Below are 9,898 nucleotides of genomic sequence, written 5' to 3'. Positions count from 1 at the left end.
GGCTGACTCTCTGAGAACCTCGCTTAAAAGCTGCTGCGCTATGGACAGTGAAGATCACAGAGATCAGGACAGAGGCCAAGTCTTGCCTGGTGTAAATAGAAGCTGACCGCACCGGTTTCCTTCCAGACCCAAAGGCGAGCTGTATGGTGCGTTCACTGGCTGTAAGATACTGTCATTTGTGTACATGAGTAACCGAAGAAAAGAGACGATGTGAGACAGGGGAGTTGTCATGGTCAGGGTCAGGGCCATATCCATGACAGTCATGTCCTTCCCAGAGAGAGCTCGAGTTCATGGCCATGCTCTGAATTATATTGCAAAGACACATAAATCATTAAGAAATCACCCCGAAAGCGCGTACCACGGGGCTGAATGACAACATTTATCGCATCGTTATGAGACTAGCACTATATGATGAATTATTGGTCTCACATTCTGCCACATAATGATCTTGCACCTTATGATTTAACTTTCCCTGCAGCTGTTATATTTGTTAGAATTTCATCTTGTATTACTACAATACACTACATAATTTTTGACCCAGTATGCGAATCCACCAACAAGAGGGGAGGCTTGTCTGGATCTGATATTATGTAACATTCAAGAGACAATTTCGAGTACGGAAGCTGGTGAGCCTTCAGAACAAGTAATCAAAACATTGTTGGTCTCAAAATACTTTGTGGGAGTATATCAGTAAAAAACTAATGCCCTTAGATTTAATATCACAAAGACAACTTCTGTCGGATATAGCAAAGACCGCAGAAGGCAAACTGGGAAAAAAAACTGCTTGGCATTGAGTCAGCTGAGGGACAATGACATCGATTTAAGTAGGTAATACATGTGCAGGAAATGTTCATACCTAAGGTCAGGAGATGCAAAATAAAACAGTAGATCAACTGCATGGATGAGCAAAGATTTATCAAAATCTTGAAGATAAGACAGCTAAGCACGGAATACAGAAAAAAATAGTAATACATTTCAACCATAGGGCATATGAAAATATGAGAGCTATAGTCAAGTATGAAATTCAGACTGCCATAGACAGGTTGAGAAGGATATTGCTGATAATATTAAGATTGACCAAGATGAGGCAGTGGATGGATTTGTTGCCAGGTTTGCTGATGATATGAGGATTGGTGGAGGGGGAGGTAGTGTTGAGGAAACAGGTAGGATACAGACTCAGGAGAGAGGAGTATCAAATCAAAACAGAGAGGTGGAGAAATTTCCTTAGCCAGAGAGCGGTGAATTTGTGGAGATTTTGTTCACGTGCTGCTGTGGAAGCCAGGTCGTTCGGTGTATTTCAGGCAGAGATTGATACGTTCTTGATTGGACTTGGTATCAAAACTGATAGGGGAAAGGCCTGGGAATGAGTTTGAGCACGAGAAATTGAGGATCAGTCATTACTGAATTTTGGATCAGACTCGATGGGCCAAATGGCCTACCTCTGCTCCAATGGTTTATATTTTTATGGTCGTTTGTTAGCAGAAAGACAGCATGGGTTCAGACAGGGTAAATCGTGTTTTAATAATATGTTGCAGTTCTATGGAGAGGGAACTAAAATTTAAGGTAACAGTAAAGAGGTGGTATCAGTTACTTGGGCTTTCAGAAGGATTTTCAGAAGGTACCCCAGAAGAGGTTAATATTCCAATTACAGGAGGTAGGGATTCAGGGCATGGGATGTGTGCAGAATTGTCTCAGAAACAGAAAGGAAAGAGTTATGGCGAAAGGATCATTTTCACACCAGAAAGATGTTAAAAATGGGGTTCCACAAGAATCAGTTTTGAGGCTGCTGCCTTTGTTATTCACATTAATGATTTGGATAAGCACAGAGCCAATAAACTACTCAAGTGTGCAGATGAAACAAAATTAAAGAGACGGGCTCATGACATTCAGGCAGCAGAATCAAAACAGGTAGATCTCAACAAAATTCTGACGTGGGCAGATAACTGACAGGTGAAATTTTATGTAAGTAAATGTAAAATATTACATATAGGAAGCAGAAGTAATAGATATAAATATAAAATGGGGGTCTTGAGTAAGAAAGTGCATTGTATGAGAAGGATTCGAGTCTCCTGGAAGACATCACCGTCAACATCTTGGCAATGCACTGAAGCTATTAGGAAAGCTAATATAATGCTGGGCTATGTAATGCGCTCAGAGGAGTTCAGAGCTAGAGACGTCTCCATAAGCTGTTTCATGCACTTGTGAGGCTACGCCTTGGGAACTGTGTACTATTCTGATCTATACTTTGTAAGGGATGTGAAGGCATTGAGAAGAGATCAGAGAAGGGCGACTACTCTCATTGCTGGACTGCAGGGTGTGAGCTATGCAGAAAGATTGAGAGAATTAAATCTATTTGCCCTACGTTGACAGTTAATGGGAGGAGAGAGGACTGAAATGTTCAGAATCATTAAGGGTAGAGGTAAGTAGGATGCCAACTGCTACTTCAAAATTAATCCATCAACAAGGAAACGTGGGGACTGGTTAAAGTGAGATTTCAGACTAACGTCAGAAAGCAATTCTTTACAGAATCATTTGACAGAAACACAATGAGCTCAGCACTATCGCACAAATCTATAGACTGACAGTTACAGAATGAACCCTGCACTCTCAGAGTCAGAATCAGAATTAGTGTTATTTTCATTGGCATATGACGTGCAATTTGTTAACTTAGCAGCAGCAGTTCAATGCAATACGTAATCGAGAAGAAAAAAAAGCAGAGAACAGTAATAAAGAACATAAAAATAATAATGATACTAAATAAAAATGTAAATCATTTACAGTGTAAGTATATTGAGGGATTTTAAAAGAGTGCAAAATCAGAAATACCGCATATTAAGAAATGTGAGGCGTTGTCCAGAGATTCAGTGTCCGATTAGGAATCGAATGGCAGAGGGTAAGAAGCTGTCCCTCAGTCACTGAATGTGTGACTTCAGGTTTCTGTACATCCTATCTAATAGTAACAGTGAGAAAGGGGCTGAAGTTCCTTAATAATGGACGTTGTCTTTCTGAGACACCGCTCCTGAAGATGTCCTGGGTACTTTGTAGGCTAGTACCCAAGATAGAGCTGACAAGATTTAGAACCTTCTGCACTTCTTTCGTCCTGTGAAGTATCACACTGTATCATAGACTGACAGGTACAGAGTGAACCCCACACTCTCACACTGTATCATAGACTGATAGGTACAGAGTGCACCCCACACTCTCACACTGTATCATAGACTGACAGGTACAGAGTGAACCCGTCACTCTCACACTGTATCATAGACTGATAGGCACAGAGTGCACCCCACACTCTCACACTGTATCATAGATTGACAGGTACAGAGTGAACCCCACACTCTCACACTGTATCATAGACTGACAGGTACGGAGTGAACCCCACAATCTCACACTGTATCATAGACTGAGAGGTACAGAGTGAACCCCACACTCTCACACTGTATCATAGATTGACAGGTACAGAGTGAACCCCACGCTCTCACTCTGTATCATAGACTGACAGGTACAGAGTGAACCTCGCACTCTCACTCTGTATCATAGACTGACAGGTACAGAGTGAACCCTACACTCTCACACTGTATCATAGACTGACAGGTACAGAGTGAACCCCACACTCTCACTCTGTATCATAGACTGACAGGTACAGAGTGAACCCGTCACTCTCACACTGTATCATAGACGGACAGGTACAGAGTGAACCCCACACTCTCACTCTGTATCATAGACTGACAGGTACAGAGTGAACCCCACACTCTCACTCTGTATCATAGACTGACAGGTACAGAGTGAACCCCACTCTCTCACACTGTATCATAGACTGATAGATACAGAGTGAACACCACACTCTCACACTGTACCAGGGACTAGGAAATACAGAAGGAACACCACAATCCTGAAATGTTTTTATCTGTTTCTGGCAGACTTTCTACCTACTTGACCTATCTATTTGTCATTTTGCCTATCGCCCTCTCTCTTTCTCTGCCCCTTCCTTTCCATCTCCCTGTTCCCTCTCCATCTTCCTCTCCCTCCTCTCTCTCTCTCTCTGTCTTACTTCTAACAAGTTACATCACACTTGACTTTCTCTCGTTCATTTCCAGCCGCCATACACCTATTCGTCTGCCAATTTCCAGTATTTTTGTAGTATTTAACAGTCTGCCCATTCCTTTGCAGATTGAAATATTTATTCTCTATTTCTTTTGACCTTTGACAGACTTGCGATCCCCATTAAAGACAGTCACATCAGCAACATGACACACAAAATGCTGGAGGAACTCAGCAGAGTTCCTTGTGCTGCTCTGGATTGTCAACATCTTCAGATTCTCTCCTGTTTGTACATCAGCAACGTGCTCATTTTATCCTTTCCGTCCTGATCTCGGTCTCTGTATTGTATCTTTGTTCGAATCTATGTTTGTGTATTTCGAATTGTATTGCCTTCATTAATTACATCCTTCATATACATGAGAAATAAAAATCTTTACGTTGTGTCTCTGCCTAAATGTGTAATGTGCAATTTTTAGTAACTTATGACAGTATGTACAACAGGACAGTCACTATAACATAGAAATACATTTGTGCACTTCTTTGCGTGTGTGTATGTGTGAGTGTGATTGTCACCCGGAAGAAGCTAAAGGATTGAAGGACAGTCCAAAATGGGAAACTGTAGGGATAGAGGTCGGGATCAGTCAGTGTCGCTGTTCTCCTTTCAGAGATGAACAATTAGCCAACGAAAAGATGAAATCGTTAAGTGTCTCTGCTCCGTGACAAAGCTCAGTCTTTGAAAGTAAATCTACCGGCCTATTTCCATCAGAGACGCTGCTGAGGTTATATCAAAGAATTTTGATGTATCTGTCTCCAATCGCCCCAATATTTACATTAGAGACAATGGTGTTGAATTAAAGTGTGTGTTCAAACAACTGTAACTATGAAAGTCAGTGAGGCGTATAACCGTGTCTCTGGAGAGAGATCCTCTGTATAAATCAGGGCCACTTGGAATGCATCAGCTGTCTGCCGGAGCTGTGTATTCACGAGCAACAGAAATCACAGATTCTCACTGAAATGGTGTATCCAGTCATCTGGCGGATAGAAGCCGTTTACTATCCTTTTATTTCAGCCTTTGGAATTCCCGGTAAGCCGCAGTGTCAGCTGCCGTGAGTGGATGTTGAAGTTTAATCTCAATGATCTGATTGATTCTGCCTCTGGTTTAAACTCTCACAATCCAGTGTCGGTATTCCGCATTTCGGGAATGCTGTGGAAACATCGGGTCTGTAGATGCTGGGATTTCTATCTAAAAAAGAAACGCTGCAGGAATTCAGCGAAACGGCCAGTTTCTGTGGGACTGAGCGGGTCAGGCAGCGTTCCTCCAGCGGTTTGTGATTAACAATGAGATGTTCGGCTCTCTGCTTCTGGTCCTGTAGTAGCTGCACCGCATTTGCATATATTGTGTCTACACAACCCATGGAGCTTCTGACAATTTACCGTCTGCATTTGAAAGTCTGCGATATGACTGAATGTAAAGGAGATGATGGACAACACAGTGAAGTCGACGCTGAGTCAATTAACACAACTGACGTGGTGCTTCACAGTTATCAATACAGTGAAATGTGATCTATTATATCTACACCTGACACCGTTACAGACATCTGACTACGGCACCGAGTTTGAATTCCTCTCCCCCGCTTCCCTGTGATGGATTCAGTGGGAGGCGTCCTGTCTGTCTGTGAGGTTGTGTCAGACTGCGCTGTATCTGTTGGAATCTGTCAATGTTCTGTTGTAAAGTCAGTGAGGTGGCAAATGCCGGAATAGGAAACAATCTCGGGGAATGCTGGAAACACTGAGCCCCGAGCAGCTTGTATGGAAAGAGACTTGTGTCCGGCGTCTCTCCGAGAACAGTTCTGGGGAGAGATACTTCAACTGTGTTTCCACATATTCTGTTTTGTCTGGATATGTGTTTCCAGCATTTCCTGTTTTTGTTCCGTCCTTCGGCTATCTGTCGCTGACAGGGATCGCCATGGAAGCTGCTGATTGTCTAATGGAAGAATCCCGCCATCAGCGTCCGGATTTCTTCATTTCATCCAGACGAGACGCGGAAGGTGCCGGTAGAAATTGTTCCATCCAGTATTGACTATGAGGAGGTAGTTACCCAGTTTTTGCTTTCCGCTGCCACTTCACATTTCGGTCATCAGTAGGGAATCCGTATTCAGATCATATTGACTTTATTTCACTGTGTAAACTCCTTCTCTGTCTGCGCCAGCTCTGCGCCCTCTCTCGTCCCCCCACATCGCTAAATGTAACAATAAATCGGAAATATTACATGTTCCCCGCAAACTGCTGCATTGGCTTCTGTTCATTTTTTTCTCAATTTGCTGTTCCCTGTCTCTCTTCCAGCGAACTTGGTGGCGATTGTGATCCTGTCCCGGGGAAAGTGCGGTCTCTCCAAATGCATCACTCGCTACCTGGTGGGAATGGCAGCGGCCGATCTCCTGCTCGTTATCTCGGAACCGCTGATGAGGTGGACTGCTCAGATTTATTTTCCCCGATCATTCCTTTCCATCACTGCTGTCTGCAGTCTCGGTGAATGGTTGATGTTTGCGAGCACTACGGCCTCAGTCTGGCTGACTGTCGCTTTCACCGTCGATCGATTTGTGTCTATTTGCTGTGAAAAGCTGAAAACAAAATATTGCACCGAGAGAACGGCGGCTGTGGTTATCGGGACAGTGAGTGTGTTGTCTTGTTTGGTGAGTGTCCCCTGCGGCTTTATATACGAGCCCATTGTAATAATCGATGGTGTTCCTTGGGGTTGTGTTGCTACACCGAGCTTCACAAACTCACCCTCATGGGCGGCATTTGAGATGTTTCACCTCATTTTGGCCCCTTGTGTCCCTTTCTTTCTGATGCTGCTGCTCAATATTCTGACTGTCAGGCGGATTCTAGCGGCCAGTCGATCCCGCAGGAGGCTCCGGGGTCAAAAGAGTGGAGAGAATGACAAGGACCGGGAGATGGAGAACCGACGCAAATCCATCGTTTTGCTCTTCTGCATAACCGGTAGCTTCATATTGTTGTGGGTAACACGGGTGGTATTTTCCATCTACAGACGGATTTCAAACAGGTTTTTTTTATCCTGTCACGGATCCACGCGCCACCATAAGACGCACATCGGACATGCTGCAGGTTCTCAGTTCCTGCACCAACACGTGTATTTACGTCCTGACTCAGAGCAAATTCCGAGAGGAACTGAAGAATGCGGTGAAATACCCGCTGAATCGGATTTTGAAACTCATGAAGCATTAGAAATAAATGTAGTAACGTATTAGAATTCAGCTGCCATCATGCTCCGTATTCTACCCCCCCCCCCCCCACCCCCCACTTGTGATTCTATGGAAACAATGTGATGAACAGAGTTACAGAACAAACAGGAGAGAATCTGCATTCGCTCGAAATACAAAACATCACACAGAGAGTCAGATCCTGGTGAAGGGTCTCGCCACGAAACCTCGACTGTTTACTCTTCTCCTCACACAAAATGCTGGAGGAACTCAGCAGGCCAGGCAACAGCTATGGAAAAGAAAAAAACTGTCGACGTTTCCGGCCGAGACCCTTCTTCAGAGTCCTGTCAATTATTTACTCATTTCCCGTTTTGTGTGTTGCCTTAGAATTACAAAACAGCTGTTTACAGCTGATCCCGACGGCATCACTGGCCTCAACATCCCAGAGAAATCCCTTTTGCGCCTCACGTCCCGCCCTGTTATATTGAAGCTTGAGGTGAACCTGTTTCCCCTGCTCCCCGGTTCTGACAAAACCTTCTGATCTTGGAGTATATTTTCATCTCTATCAACCACTGCTACTCCCGTCAAAACCCGTCCTTTCATTCACCACCTTTTATTCTCCTCCTTCTCTACCTGTAGGTTTTCCTTCTCACTGCCATCTTGAAATATCTTCCTGTAAAAGAATTTTCCTGTTTTACAATTAAAGACAAAGTACTATTACGTTCATTTGTCTCTCTGTGAGGGATAGTGAGATAGGGAGAGTAAGCGCGAGGAAGAGAGCGAATGAGATATCGCGAGGAAAGGGCGCGCGGGAGAGCATGTGAGGGAGAGGGCGCGAGGGAGCTGGTGCCATGGAGATGAGGCTAGACAGAGCGTGATGTAAAGGGCGTGACGGAGAGGGTTCGGGCGATGGTGAGCGCGAGGGAGAGCGACAGAAGGAGACATCGCGAGGGGAGAACGCACGAAAGAGTTGGTGGAGAGCACGTGAGGGATAGGGCACGTGGAAGATGTCGCGAGAGTGAGCGCGAGGGCGTGTGAGAGAGGCAGAGAAAATAGAATGAGAGAGAGATAGTGAAGCGTCTAAGATCCTGAGGGAGACAAGGAGAGACAGAGAGAGAGAGAGAGGGAGATAGATCGATAATGTAGCCTCTGTGCCCCCAGTTCACCCCCGTTCGCCTAGGGTGAACCGCCGTTTCCCCGTCAATAGTGTGATACTTGGGTGTAAATGCGGTGTAATGTCCCCCCCCCCCCCACAGTACACGCTCGCAACACAAATACCAGAAAATACACGAAAAGAGAGTAAATAATTGCAACTTTATAGCTATTTCTTAGTGGTGGATTAGTAGAAAAAGATCATCTAAATGCGCCAAGTAAATAAGTTTATCAGTTTGTGCACATAATATTTTAATACGTTGGAGCTTACCCTCCGGTTCCATCCTCAACGACCTTCCGAGACTTCGGCCACCGTCCGAACCGCCGATGTCCAGTATCCTCCGCTCTGGAACCGCGGTCCGCTCCTCACACGTCCGTCCTCCTCGCTCGCCTCCCGAAAAAGACCGCGAACTCCCGCTCAGCTCACACATACAAGACAGAATAACAATTCTCCATTGGTCAGTTTCCCCCTTATCGGTACTGTTACGGATTCAGCAACAATAAATATATGAGTGAGGCAGGGGTTTTTATAACAAATAAAACGTTTATTAAACACTGAAAAACAAACCCCCAAAAGTAAACAAACCACTCACGTAACCGGAAACCAGCTGCTGTGCGGCAGCATAAACAGTTCTTAAAGCGATGTTGCAAAAACAGTTCTTCAAAGTAGTATTGCCAAAAGATAAAAATGCTCACAGTCCATTTAAGGCAGAGACTTTTTAAGACGATTTAAATTCTCTTTCACGTCGTGTTGCTGCGATTCCCAGTCGAACTACACTCTTCACCATCTCCGGCAGCTTCATCCTCCTGTGGATGACAAGGGTTATCAATTTCATATATTATCAGGTCTCGGGAATAGGAAACGATTTCAGTGATTCTGAATGGATCTTTCACAACGTCGAGCATTCCCTGATGAATTTCAGCTGCTGCACGAACACATTTATTTACGCGGTGACTCAGTCGAAATTCAGGGAGCAGGCGATCAGCGCGGTGAAATATCCCGTCACTTCGATGCTTCAGTTGATTAATGGCGCCGCATCCTGAGTAGTCGCCAGAGGCGGCGGCAGAGTCTCCAGTCCGGGTTCCAGCTCCTCAGATTCACCGCCTGATCTCCCAGGGTGTTATTCCCGGGCGGATTGTCCCATCAACCGGCAGTCCGGGACGTTAAGATAGTGTGGGTGTCGGGAGGGGCAAAGCACCGTCCAAGAGAGTCAGAACCTCATTCTTCCCGCCAGATGCCAGACAAAGAACTACTCCGGAATGCCGCCCGCACATTAGTCTGCGGATATGTCCATCTATTCCCATTCCGCTCATCAACTTCACTGTCAGACATTACCACAAGACGGCGCGGGGCGAGTCAGATGCTCATTTACTAACCCAATGTGAATCACACCAGTCTCCACCATCTCGGTTAATGATTGGCAAAATTAAGACACTACAACTTAAAGGCGCATTCCCGTTATCAACTGGACTGGACTGGGGTG

This window comes from Hemitrygon akajei, unplaced genomic scaffold (genome assembly GCF_048418815.1).
Source record: "Hemitrygon akajei unplaced genomic scaffold, sHemAka1.3 Scf000064, whole genome shotgun sequence".
Classification (NCBI taxonomy): Eukaryota; Metazoa; Chordata; class Chondrichthyes; order Myliobatiformes; family Dasyatidae; genus Hemitrygon; species Hemitrygon akajei.
The sequence above is the reverse complement of the archived record's forward strand: the minus strand, read 5'-3'. Positions refer to the sequence as shown.